Source organism: Oncorhynchus clarkii, chromosome 29, assembly GCF_045791955.1.
Source record: "Oncorhynchus clarkii lewisi isolate Uvic-CL-2024 chromosome 29, UVic_Ocla_1.0, whole genome shotgun sequence".
In the NCBI taxonomy this organism is placed as follows: domain Eukaryota; kingdom Metazoa; phylum Chordata; class Actinopteri; order Salmoniformes; family Salmonidae; genus Oncorhynchus; species Oncorhynchus clarkii.
In genome coordinates this window covers 46,316,117-46,331,116 of record NC_092175.1, presented here as the reverse complement: position 1 = coordinate 46,331,116, position 15,000 = coordinate 46,316,117, and the positions used below count along the sequence as shown (strand labels likewise).

General features: G+C 45.3%; 1 protein-coding gene across 1 annotated transcript in view; it reads left to right on the top strand.

Annotated features, from left to right (window-relative positions):
- The window catches only part of LOC139388014 (metabotropic glutamate receptor 5-like), an 82,094-nt gene that overhangs the window by 2,719 nt on the left and 64,375 nt on the right, over window positions 1-15,000 (top strand). The window lies entirely within an intron of this gene.

Genomic DNA, 15,000 nt, shown 5'->3' with positions numbered 1-15,000 from the left:
TGAGTACCACTCTTCATATTTTCAAGCGTGGTGGAGGCTGTATCATGAGGGTTTGCTTGTCATTGGCAAGTGACTATCGAGTTATGATATATATATATAGAGCAAAGAACAGGCGAAATCCTCGGGGGAAAACCTGGTTCGGTCTTCTTGCCAACAGACACTGGGAGACAAATTCACCTTTCAGCGGGACAACAAAACTTTGAACACATGGCCAAATATACACTGGTTGCATGCCAACTACTTGACAGAGCTTGAATAATTTTTTAATGAAAAATGTACAAATATTGTCCAATCCAGTCGTGCCCAGCTTTTAGAGACGCATAGCTGTTATCACTGCCAAAAGTGATTTGAACTTGTATTGACTCAAGGGTGTGAATACAAAAGTATGTGGACACCCCTTCAAATGACTGGATTCGGCTATTTCAGTCACACCCGTTGCTGACCGGTGTATAAAATCGAGCCCGCAGCCATGCAATCTCCATAGACAAACACACATACTTTTTGCATATATAGAATATGTCGGTGCAGTTAGCCTTGTTAAAACTGTGAGAGTTTAAAGACTAGCTATGAAGGTGTATTTAGACTGTCATTTTTATTTTATATTATTATATTTATTTTATTAATCTCTAGATGTCCTGTGTATTTGGTCATATTAAAACTGTGGAAAGACTATAAATCTAGATCTCCTATGTCTGTTTAGCTGTTAAAACGGTGTAAAGAATAAAGATCTGTCTACAGTTGAAGTTGGAAGTCTACCAACACCTTAGCCAAATACATTTATACTCAGTTTTTCACAATTCCTGACATTTAATCGTAGTAAATCCTATTTTTTTTTTTTTTTAAATCAAATTTTATTTCACCTTTATAGGCTAGTTTATAGGCTAACTAGCCAGGTAGGCTAGTTGAGAACACGTTCTCATTTACAACTGCTACCTGGCCAAGATAAAGCATAGCAGTGTGAACAGACAACAACACAGAGTTACACATGGAGTAAACAATTAACAAGTCAATAACACAGTAGAAAAAAAAGAGAGTCTATATACATTGTGTAGAGAGAATGTGTAGAGAGAATGATTAATTTCAGATTTGATTTCTTTCATCACATTCCCAGTGGGTCAGAAGTTTACATACACTCAATTAGAATTTGGTAGCATTGCCTTTAAATTGTTTAACTTGGATCAAACGTTTTGGGTAGCCTTCCACAAGCTTCCCACAATAAGGAATTTTGGCCCATTCCTCCTGACAGTGCTTTTGTAACCGAGTCAGGTTTGTAGGCCTCCGTGCTCGCACTCGCTTTTTCAATTCTTCCCACAAATTTTCTATAGGATTGAGGTCAGGGCTTTGTGATGGCAACTCCAATACCTTGACTTTGTTGTCCTTAAGCCATTTTGCCACAACTTTGGAAGTATGCTTGGGGTCATTGTCCATTTGGAAGACCCATTTTCGACCTAGCTTTAACTTCCTGACTGATGTCTTGAGATGTTGCTTCAATATATCCACATAATTTTCCACCCTCATGAAACCATCTATTTTGTGAAGTGCACCAATCCCTCCTGCAGCAAAGCACCCCCACAACATGATGCTGCCACCCCCGTGCTTCACGGTTGGGATGGTGTTCTTTGGCTTGCAAGACGCTCCCTTTTCCCTCCAAACATAACGATGGTCATTATGGCCAAACAGTTCTATTTTTGTTTCATCAGACCAGAGGACATTTCTCCAAAAAGTACAATCTTTGTCCCCATGTGCAGTTGCAAACCGTAGTCTGGCTTTTTTAAGTGTATGTAATCTTCCGACTTCAACTGTAAGTGCATATAGCCATGTTTAGCCAGAGCGACAGTAGTGAGTGCATAATTTCTTATACTGGTCCCCTTGTAGTAATCTAACCCACAATCCTGGCTGTTGAAGTGCCACATTCTCTACCAACTGGTAGAGAATGAACGGTCGTTAAGACACTAACAGCTTACAGACAGTAGGCAATTAAGGTCACAGTTATGAAAACTTAGGACACTAAAGAGGCCTTTTTATTGACTCTGTAAAACACCAAAAGAAAGATGCCCAGGGCCCCTGCTCATCTGTGCGAACGTGCCTTAGGCATGCTGCAAGGAGGCATGAGGACTGCAGATGTGGCCAGGGCAATGAATTGCTATGTCCGTACTGTGAGACTGCTCGTTCTGTGTGTGATTTCCTGCAAGACAGGAATGTCAGTGTTCTGCCATGGCCAGCAAAGAGCCCGGATCTCAATCCCATTGAGCACGTCTGGGACCTGTTGGATCGGAGGGTGGGGGCTAGGGCCATTCCCCCCAGAAATGTCTGGGACCTGTTGGATCGGAGGGTGAGGGCTAGGGCCATTCCCTCAAGAAATGTCTGGGACCTGTTGGATCGGAGGGTGAGGGCTAGGGCCATTCCTCCCTGAAATGTCTGGGACCTGTTGGATCGGAGGGTGAGGGCTAGGGCCATTCCCCCCAGAAATGTCCGGGGAACTTGCAGGTGCCTTGGTAGAAGAGTGGGGTAACATCTCACAGCAAGAACTGTCAAATCTGATGCAGTCCATGAGGAGGAGATGCACTGCAGTACTTAATGCAGCTGGTGGCCACACCAGATACTGACTGTTACTTTTGATTTTCACCTCCCTTTGTTCAGGGACACATTATTCAATTTCTGTTAGTCACATGTCTGTGGAACTTGTTCAGTTTATGTCTCAGTTGGTGAATCTTGTTATGCTCATACAAAAATTTACACATGTTAAGTTTTCTGAAAATAAACGCAGTTGACAGTGAGAGGACGTTTATTTTTTTCCGGAGTTTACATACACAACCCAACACATCTTGATCCTTGCAGGAGTTTCTCATTTATGTTTAACCCTTGAGTGACCATGTGATCATGTGACCTTGGCAGAAACTCAGTTTAGTGAAATCCTGTTTAGTTCAGAACGCGGAGCTCTGTGACATCACCCTGCAAACACTGGCTTTCGCTGCTGATAGGATTCAAGGCAAGTTGCTATAGCAACTTCTAAAATCTGAAACCACACGCACGCTCATCCACGTGCACGTGCACACACTACCACCCCCCCCCCCCCCCACCAGAGAGAGGCATGTATACACCCCCACCAGAGAGAGGCATGTGTACACCCCCACCAGAGAGAGGCATGTATACCCCCCCCCCCCACCAGAGAGAGGAATGTATACCCCCCCCCCCCCCCATCAGAGAGAGGCATGTATACCCCCACCAGAGAGAGGCATGTACCCCCCCCCCCCCCCCAGAGAGAGGCATGTATACACCCCCACCAGAGAGAGGCATGTATACCCCCCCCCCCCCACCAGAGAGAGGCATGTATACCCCCCCCCCCACCAGAGAGAGGCATGTATACCCCCACCAGAGAGAGGCATGTATACCCCCACCAGAGAGAGGCATGTATACCCCCACCAGAGAGAGGCATGTATACCCCCACCAGAGAGAGGCATGTATACCCCCCCCCCACCAGAGAGAGGCATGTGTACCCCCCCCCCACCAGAGAGAGGCATGTGTACCCCCCCCACCAGAGAGAGGCATGTATACCCCCCCCCCCCCCCCCCCCCACCAGAGAGGAGGCATGTATCCCCCCCCCCCCCCCCCCCACCAGAGAGAGGCATGTATACCCCCCCCCCCCCCCCCCCCCAGAGAGAGGCATGTATACCCCCCCCCCCCCCCCCCCCCACCAGAGAGGAGGCATGTATACCCCCCCCCCCCCCCCCCCCCCACCAGAGAGAGGCATGTATACCCCCCCCCCCCCCCCCCCCCCAGAGAGAGGCATGTATACCCCCACCAGAGAGAGAATAGATGTTCCCCAGCAACAGGAACTAGGTGACCTGGTTTACATGTGAATGGGAGAGTCTCTCCCTAATACTGAGACAAATGGGGACACCAACTATATAGAGCATCACACTGGTCTGTGTGTGTGTGCGTGTGCGTGGGTGCATGCGTGTGTGCATGCGTGTGCACGTGTGTGTGTGTGTGTGTGTGTGTGTGCGTGCACGTGTGTGTGTGTGTGTGTGTGTGTGTGTGTGTGTGTGTGTGTGTGTGTGTGCGTGCAAGTGTGTGTGTGTGTGTGTGTGTGTGTGTGTGTGTGTGTGTGTGTGTGTGTGTGTGTGTGTGTGTGCGTGCACGTGTGTGTGTGTGTGTGTGTGTGTGTGTGTGTGTGTGTGTGTGTGTGTGTGTGTGTGTGTGTGTGTGTGTGTGTGTGTGTGTGTGTGTGTGTGTGTGTGTGTGTGTGTGTGTGTGTGTGTGTGTGTGTGTGTGTGTGTGTGTGTGTGTGTGTGTGTGTGTGTGTGTGTGTGTGTGTGTGTGTGTGTGTGTGTGTGTGTGTGTGTGTGTGTGTGTGTGTGTGTGTGTGTGTGTGTGTAAATCAAAGCTACTGAGCTACTGCAAGGTCTATGTTGTTTTATAGGTAGCCTTCTGTTTCTGCTGCTCTGGTTATGTCTAGAGGTCCTAGCTACATAGACTCATTATGTCTACAGGTCCTAGCTACATAGACTCATTATGTCTACAGGTCCTAGCTACATAGACTCATTATGTCTAGAGGTCCTAGCTACATAGACTCATTATGTCTACAGGTCCTAGCTACATAGACTCATTATGTCTACAGGTCCTAGCTACATAGACTCATTATGTCTAGAGGTCCTAGCTACATAGACTCATTATGTCTACAGGTCCTAGCTACATAGACTCATTATGTCTAGAGGTCCTAGCTACATAGACTCATTATGTCTAGAGGTCCTAGCTACATAGACTCATTATGTCTAGAGGTCCTAGCTACATAGACTCATTATGTCTACAGGTCCTAGCTACATAGACTCATTATGTCTAGAGGTCCTAGCTACATAGACTCATTATGTCTACAGGTCCTAGCTACATAGACTCATTATGTCTACAGGTCCTAGCTACATAGACTCATTATGTCTAGAGGTCCTAGCTACATAGACTCATTGTGTCTACAGGTCCTAGCTACATAGACTCATTATGTCTAGAGGTCCTAGCTACATAGACTCATTATGTCTAGAGGTCCTAGCTACATAGACTCATTATGTCTAGAGGTCCTAGCTACATAGACTCATTATGTCTAGAGGTCCTAGCTACATAGACTCATTATGTCTAGAGGTCCTGGCTACATAGACTCATTATGTCTACAGGTCCTAGCTACATAGACTCATTATGTCTAGAGGTCCTAGCTACATAGACTCATTATGTCTACAGGTCCTAGCTACATAGACTCATTATGTCTAGAGGTCCTAGCTACATAGACTCATTATGTCTAGGGGTCCTGGCTACATAGACTCATTATGTCTAGGGGTCCTGGCTACATAGACTGTAACCTGACTCATTATGTCTAGGGGTCCTGGCTACATAGACTGTAACCTGACTCATTATGTCTAGGGGTCCTGGCTACATAGACTCATTATGTCTAGAGGTCCTGGCTACATAGACTCATTATGTCTAGAGGTCCTAGCTACATAGACTCATTATGTCTAGAGGTCCTAGCTACATAGACTCATTATGTCTAGAGGTCCTGGCTACATAGACTCATTATGTCTAGAGGTCCTGGCTACATAGACTCATTATGTCTAGAGGTCCTGGCTACATAGACTCATTATGTCTACAGGTCCTAGCTACATAGACTCATTATGTCTAGAGGTCCTAGCTACATAGACTCATTATGTCTACAGGTCCTAGCTACATAGACTCATTATGTCTAGAGGTCCTAGCTACATAGACTCATTATGTCTAGGGGTCCTGGCTACATAGACTCATTATGTCTAGGGGTCCTGGCTACATAGACTGTAACCTGACTCATTATGTCTAGGGGTCCTGGCTACATAGACTGTAACCTGACTCATTATGTCTAGGGGTCCTGGCTACATAGACTCATTATGTCTAGAGGTCCTGGCTACATAGACTCATTATGTCTAGAGGTCCTAGCTACATAGACTCATTATGTCTAGAGGTCCTAGCTACATAGACTCATTATGTCTAGAGGTCCTGGCTACATAGACTCATTATGTCTAGAGGTCCTGGCTACATAGACTCATTATGTCTAGAGGTCCTGGCTACATAGACTCATTATGTCTAGAGGTCCTGGCTACATAGACTCATTATGTCTAGGGGTCCTGGCTACATAGACTCATTATGTCTAGAGGTCCTGGCTACATAGACTCATTATGTCTAGAGGTCCTAGCTACATAGACTCATTATGTCTAGAGGTCCTAGCTACATAGACTCATTATGTCTAGAGGTCCTGGCTACATAGACTCATTATGTCTAGAGGTCCTGGCTACATAGACTCATTATGTCTAGAGGTCCTGGCTACATAGACTCATTATGTCTAGAGGTCCTGGCTACATAGACTCGTTATGTCTAGAGGTCCTAGCTACATAGACTCGTTATGTCTAGAGGTCCTGGCTACATAGACTCATTATGTCTAGAGGTCCTGGCTACATAGACTCATTATGTCTAGAGGTCCTGGCTACATAGACTCATTATGTCTAGAGGTCCTAGCTACATAGACTGTAACCTGACTGTCTAGGGGTCCTAGTTACATGGTCTGTAACCTGACTGTCTAGGGTCCTAGCTACATAGACTCATTATGTCTAGAGGTCCTGGCTACATAGACTCATTATGTCTAGAGGTCCTAGCTACATAGACTGTAACCTGACTGTCTAGGGGTCCTAGTTACATGGTCTGTAACCTGACTGTCTAGGGGTCCTGGCTACATAGACTGTAACCTGACTCATTATGTCTAGGGGTCCTGGCTACATAGACTGTAACCTGACTCATTATGTCTAGGGGTCCTGGCTACATAGACTCATTATGTCTAGAGGTCCTGGCTACATAGACTCATTATGTCTAGAGGTCCTAGCTACATAGACTCATTATGTCTAGAGGTCCTAGCTACATAGACTCATTATGTCTAGAGGTCCTGGCTACATAGACTCATTATGTCTAGAGGTCCTGGCTACATAGACTCATTATGTCTAGAGGTCCTGGCTACATAGACTCATTATGTCTAGAGGTCCTGGCTACATAGACTCATTATGTCTAGGGGTCCTGGCTACATAGACTCATTATGTCTAGAGGTCCTGGCTACATAGACTCATTATGTCTAGAGGTCCTAGCTACATAGACTCATTATGTCTAGAGGTCCTAGCTACATAGACTCATTATGTCTAGAGGTCCTGGCTACATAGACTCATTATGTCTAGAGGTCCTGGCTACATAGACTCATTATGTCTAGAGGTCCTGGCTACATAGACTCATTATGTCTAGAGGTCCTGGCTACATAGACTCGTTATGTCTAGAGGTCCTAGCTACATAGACTCGTTATGTCTAGAGGTCCTGGCTACATAGACTCATTATGTCTAGAGGTCCTGGCTACATAGACTCATTATGTCTAGAGGTCCTGGCTACATAGACTCATTATGTCTAGAGGTCCTAGCTACATAGACTGTAACCTGACTGTCTAGGGGTCCTAGTTACATGGTCTGTAACCTGACTGTCTAGGGTCCTAGCTACATAGACTCATTATGTCTAGAGGTCCTGGCTACATAGACTCATTATGTCTAGAGGTCCTAGCTACATAGACTGTAACCTGACTGTCTAGGGGTCCTAGTTACATGGTCTGTAACCTGACTGTCTAGGGTCCTAGCTACATAGACTCATTATGTCTAGAGGTCCTGGCTACATAGACTCATTATGTCTAGAGGTCCTGGCTACATAGACTCATTATGTCTAGAGGTCCTAGCTACATAGACTGTAACCTGACTGTCTAGGGGTCCTAGTTACATGGTCTGTAACCTGACTGTCTAGGGTCCTAGCTACATAGACTCATTATGTCTAGAGGTCCTGGCTACATAGACTCATTATGTCTAGAGGTCCTAGCTACATAGACTGTAACCTGACTGTCTAGGGGTCCTAGTTACATGGTCTGTAACCTGACTGTCTAGGGTCCTAGCTACATAGACTCATTATGTCTAGAGGTCCTGGCTACATAGACTCATTATGTCTAGAGGTCCTGGCTACATAGACTCATTATGTCTAGAGGTCCTAGCTACATAGACTCATTATGTCTAGAGGTCCTAGCTACATAGACTCATTATGTCTAGAGGTCCTAGCTACATAGACTCATTATGTCTACAGGTCCTAGCTACATAGACTCATTATGTCTAGAGGTCCTGGCTACATAGACTCATTATGTCTAGAGGTCCTAGCTACATAGACTCATTATGTCTACAGGTCCTAGCTACATAGACTCATTATGTCTACAGGTCCTAGCTACATAGACTCGTTATGTCTACAGGTCCTAGCTACATAGACTCATTATGTCTAGAGGTCCTAGCTACATAGACTCATTATGTCTACAGGTCCTAGCTACATAGACTCATTATGTCTAGAGGTCCTGGCTACATAGACTCATTATGTCTAGAGGTCCTAGCTACATAGACTCATTATGTCTACAGGTCCTAGCTACATAGACTCATTATGTCTAGAGGTCCTGGCTACATAGACTCATTATGTCTAGAGGTCCTAGCTACATAGACTCATTATGTCTACAGGTCCTAGCTACATAGACTCATTATGTCTACAGGTCCTAGCTACATAGACTCGTTATGTCTACAGGTCCTAGCTACATAGACTCATTATGTCTAGAGGTCCTAGCTACATAGACTCATTATGTCTACAGGTCCTAGCTACATAGACTCATTATGTCTAGAGGTCCTGGCTACATAGACTCATTATGTCTAGAGGTCCTAGCTACATAGACTCATTATGTCTACAGGTCCTAGCTACATAGACTCATTATGTCTAGAGGTCCTGGCTACATAGACTCATTATGTCTAGAGGTCCTAGCTACATAGACTCATTATGTCTACAGGTCCTAGCTACATAGACTCATTATGTCTAGAGGTCCTGGCTACATAGTCTGTAACCTGACTGTCTAGGGGTCCTAGTTACATAGACTCATTATGTCTAGAGGTCCTAGCTACATAGACTCATTATGTCTAGAGGTCCTGGCTACATAGTCTGTAACCTGACTGTCTAGGGGTCCTAGCTACATAGACTCATTATGTCTACAGGTCCTGGCTACATAGACTCATTATGTCTAGAGGTCCTGGCTACATAGACTCATTATGTCTACAGGTCCTGGCTACATAGACTCATTATGTCTAGGGGTCCTAGCTACATAGACTCATTATGTCTAGAGGTCCTGGCTACATAGACTCATTATGTCTAGGGGTCCTAGCTACATAGACTCATTATGTCTAGAGGTCCTGGCTACATAGACTCATTATGTCTACAGGTCCTAGCTACATAGACTCATTATGTCTACAGGTCCTAGCTACATAGACTCATTATGTCTACAGGTCCTAGCTACATAGACTCATTATGTCTACAGGTCCTAGCTACATAGACTCATTATGTCTAGAGGTCCTGGCTACATAGACTCATTATGTCTAGAGGTCCTAGCTACATAGACTCATTATGTCTAGAGGTCCTGGCTACATAGACTCATTATGTCTAGAGGTCCTAGCTACATAGACTCATTATGTCTAGAGGTCCTAGCTACATAGACTCATTATGTCTAGAGGTCCTAGCTACATAGACTCATTATGTCTAGAGGTCCTAGCTACATAGACTCATTATGTCTAGAGGTCCTGGCTACATAGACTCATTATGTCTAGAGGTCCTAGCTACATAGACTGTAACCTGACTCATTATGTCTAGAGGTCCTGGCTACATAGACTCATTATGTCTAGAGGTCCTAGCTACATAGACTGTAACCTGACTCATTATGTCTAGAGGTCCTAGCTACATAGACTCATTATGTCTAGAGGTCCTAGCTACATAGACTCATTATGTCTAGAGGTCCTAGCTACATAGACTCATTATGTCTAGAGGTCCTGGCTACATAGACTCATTATGTCTAGAGGTCCTAGCTACATAGACTGTAACCTGACTCATTATGTCTAGGGGTCCTAGCTACATAGACTCATTATGTCTAGAGGTCCTAGCTACATAGACTCATTATGTCTAGAGGTCCTAGCTACATAGACTCATTATGTCTAGAGGTCCTGGCTACATAGACTCATTATGTCTAGAGGTCCTAGCTACATAGACTCATTATGTCTAGAGGTCCTGGCTACATAGACTCATTATGTCTAGAGGTCCTAGCTACATAGACTCATTATGTCTAGAGGTCCTGGCTACATAGACTCGTTATGTCTAGAGGTCCTAGCTACATAGACTCATTATGTCTAGAGGTCCTAGCTACATAGACTCATTATGTCTAGAGGTCCTGGCTACATAGACTCGTTATGTCTAGAGGTCCTAGCTACATAGACTCATTATGTCTAGAGGTCCTAGCTACATAGACTCATTATGTCTAGAGGTCCTGGCTACATAGACTCGTTATGTCTAGAGGTCCTAGCTACATAGACTCATTATGTCTAGAGGTCCTAGCTACATAGACTCATTATGTCTAGAGGTCCTGGCTACATAGACTCGTTATGTCTAGAGGTCCTAGCTACATAGACTCATTATGTCTAGAGGTCCTAGCTACATAGACTCATTATGTCTAGAGGTCCTGGCTACATAGACTCGTTATGTCTAGAGGTCCTAGCTACATAGACTCATTATGTCTAGGGGTCCTGGCTACATAGACTCATTATGTCTAGAGGTCCTGGCTACATAGACTCGTTATGTCTAGAGGTCCTGGCTACATAGACTCATTATGTCTAGAGGTCCTGGCTACATAGACTCGTTATGTCTAGAGGTCCTAGCTACATAGACTCATTATGTCTAGAGGTCCTGGCTACATAGACTCATTATGTCTAGAGGTCCTGGCTACATAGACTCATTATGTCTAGAGGTCCTGGCTACATAGACTCGTTATGTCTAGAGGTCCTAGCTACATAGACTCATTATGTCTAGGGGTCCTGGCTACATAGACTCATTATGTCTAGAGGTCCTAGCTACATAGACTCATTATGTCTAGGGGTCCTAGCTACATAGACTCATTATGTCTACAGGTCCTAGCTACATAGACTCATTATGTCTAGGGGTCCTAGCTACATAGACTCATTATGTCTACAGGTCCTAGCTACATAGACTCATTATGTCTACAGGTCCTAGCTACATAGACTCATTATGTCTAGGGGTCCTAGCTACATAGACTCATTATGTCTAGAGGTCCTAGCTACATAGACTCATTATGTCTAGGGGTCCTAGCTACATAGACTCATTATGTCTAGAGGTCCTAGCTACATAGACTCATTATGTCTAGAGGTCCTAGCTACATAGACTCATTATGTCTAGGGGTCCTAGCTACATGGTCTGTAACCTGACTCATTATGTCTAGGGGTCCTAGCTACATGGTCTGTAACCTGACTCATTATGTCTAGAGGTCCTAGCTACATAGACTGTAACCTGACTGTCTAGGGGTCCTAGTTACATGGTCTGTAACCTGACTGTCTAGGGTCCTAGCTACATGTTCTGTAACCTGACTCATTATGTCTAGGGGTCCTAGCTACATGGTCTGTAACCTGACTGTCTAGGGTCCTAGCTACATGTTCTGTAACCTGACTCATTATGTCTAGGGGTCCTAGCTACATGGTCTGTAAACTGACTCATTATGTCTAGGGGTCCTAGTTACATGGTCTGTAACCTGACTGTCTAGGGTCCTAGCTACATGGTCTGTAACCTGACTTTCTAGGGTCCTAGCTACATGGTCTGTAACCTGACTGTCTAGGGGTCCTAGCTACATGGTCTGTAACCTGACTCATTATGTCTAGGGGTCCTAACTACATGGTCTGTAACCTGACTCGTTATGTCTAGGGGTCCTAGCTACATGGTCTGTAACCTGACTGTCTAGGGGTCCTAGCTACATGGTCTGTAACCTGACTCGTGTCTAGGGTTCCTAGCTACATGGTCTGTAACCTGACTCGTTATGTCTAGAGGTCCTAGTTACATGGTCTGTAACCTGACTGTCTACGGTCCTAGCTACATGGTCTGTAACCTGACTGTCTAGGGACCTAGCTACATGGTCTGTAACCTGACTGTCTAGGGTCCTAGTTACATGGTCTGTAACCTGACTGTCTATGGTCCTAGTTACATGGTCTGTAACCTGACTGTCTACGGTCCTAGCTACATGGTCTGTAACCTGACTCATTATGTCTAGGGGTCCTAGCTACATGGTCTGTAACCTGACTCATTATGTCTAGGGGTCCTAGCTACATGGTCTGTAACCTGACTCATTATGTCTAGGGGTCCTAGTTACATGGTCTGTAACCTGACTCATTATGTCTAGGGGTCCTAGCTACATGGTCTGTAACCTGACTCATTATGTCTAGGGGTCCTAGTTACATGGTCTGTAACCTGACTCATTATGTCTAGGGGTCCTAGCTACATGGTCTGTAACCTGACTGTCTAGGGTCCTAGCTACATGGTCTGTAACCTGACTGTCTAGGGGTCCTAGCTACATGGTCTGTAACCTGACTGTCTAGGGGTCCTAGCTACATGGTCTGTAACCTGACTGTCTAGGGGTCCTAGCTACATGGTCTGTAACCTGACTCATTATGTCTAGGGGTCCTAACTACATGGTCTGTAACCTGACTCGTTATGTCTAGGGGTCCTAGCTACATGGTCTGTAACCTGACTGTCTAGGGGTCCTAGCTACATGGTCTGTAACCTGACTCGTGTCTAGGGTTCCTAGCTACATGGTCTGTAACCTGACTCGTTATGTCTAGAGGTCCTAGTTACATGGTCTGTAACCTGACTGTCTACGGTCCTAGCTACATGGTCTGTAACCTGACTGTCTAGGGACCTAGCTACATGGTCTGTAACCTGACTGTCTAGGGTCCTAGCTACATGGTCTGTAACCTGACTGTCTATGGTCCTAGTTACATGGTCTGTAACCTGACTGTCTACGGTCCTAGCTACATGGTCTGTAACCTGACTCATTATGTCTAGGGGTCCTAGCTACATGGTCTGTAACCTGACTCATTATGTCTAGGGGTCCTAGCTACATGGTCTGTAACCTGACTCATTATGTCTAAGAGTCCTAGCTACATGGTCTGTAACCTGACTCATTATGTCTAGGGGTCCTAACTACATGGTCTGTAACCTGACTCGTTATGTCTAGGGGTCCTAGCTACATGGTCTGTAACCTGACTGTCTAGGGGTCCTAGCTACATGGTCTGTAACCTGACTCATTATGTCTAGGGGTCCTAGCTACATGGTCTGTAACCTGACTCATTATGTCTAAGAGTCCTAGCTACATGGTCTGTAACCTGACTCATTATGTCTAGGGGTCCTAACTACATGGTCTGTAACCTGACTCGTTATGTCTAGGGGTCCTAGCTACATGGTCTGTAACCTGACTGTCTAGGGGTCCTAGCTACATGGTCTGTAACCTGACTCGTGTCTAGGGTTCCTAGCTACATGGTCTGTAACCTGACTCGTTATGTCTAGAGGTCCTAGTTACATGGTCTGTAACCTGACTGTCTACGGTCCTAGCTACATGGTCTGTAACCTGACTGTCTAGGGTCCTAGCTACATGGTCTGTAACCTGACTGTCTAGGGTCCTAGTTATATGGTCTGTAACCTGACTGTCTAGGGTCCTAGCTACTTGGTCTGTAACCTGACTGTCTATGGTCCTAGTTACATGGTCTGTAACCTGACTGTCTACGGTCCTAGCTACATGGTCTGTAACCTGACTCATTATGTCTAGGGGTCTTAGCTACATGGTCTGTAACCTGACTCATTATGTCTAGGGGTCCTAGCTACATAGACTCGTTATGTCTAGAGGTCCTAGTTACATGGTCTGTAACCTGACTGTCTAGGGTCCTAGCTACATGGTCTGTAACCTGACTGTCTAGGGTCCTAGTTACATGGTCTGTAACCTGACTGTCTAGGGACCTAGCTACATGGTCTGTAACCTGACTGTCTATGGTCCTAGTTACATGGTCTGTAACCTGACTGTCTACGGTCCTAGCTACATGGTCTGTAACCTGACTCATTATGTCTAGGGGTCCTAGCTACATGGTCTGTAACCTGACTCATTATGTCTAGGGGTCCTAGCTACATGGTCTGTAACCTGACTCATTATGTCTAAGGGTCCTAGCTACATGGTCTGTAACCTGACTCATTATGTCTAGGGGTCCTAGCTACATGGTCTGTAACCCAACTGTCTAGGGGTCCTAGCTACATGGTCTGTAACCTGACTCATTATGTCTAGGGGTCCTAGCTACATGGTCTGTAACCTGACTCGTTATGTCTAGAGGTCCTAGTTACATGGTCTGTAACCTGACTCATTATGTCTAAGGGTCCTAGCTACATGGTCTGTAACCCGACTGTCTAGGGGTCCTAGCTACATAGTCTGTAACCTGACTTGATGTGAGTAGTAAGCATGTGTGACCAGGTGTTGACTGCAGGTACTCAGGAAACCGCCACCTCTCCTTAGGTTTAGGGCCAGCTCCTTCTCTCTCGACGTCTTGGTCGGCCAGCGGATTAGTATCTTGTTCAAATTAAAATCATTAATTACCTGTCAACAGTTTGGAGACACCTACTCATTCCAGGGTTCTAGAACACCTACTCATTCCAGGGTTTTTCTTTATTTTAACCATTTTTTACATTGTAGAATAATAGTGAAGACATCAAAACTGGCTGCGTTTCCTTCACTCGGCGGTCCAACTCATCCCAAACCATCTCAATTGGGTTGAGGTCAGGGGATTGTGGAGGCCAGGTCATCTGATGCATCTGATCACTCTCCTTCTTGGTAAAATAGCACTTACACAGCCTGGAGGTGTGTTGGGTCATTGTCCTGTTGAAAAACAAATGATAGTCCCACTAAGCCCAAACCAGATGGGACGGCGTATCGCTGCAGAATGCTGTGGTAGCCATGCTGGTTAAGTGTGCCTTCAATTCTAAATAAATCATAGACAGTGTCACCAGAAATTCACCCCCACACCATCA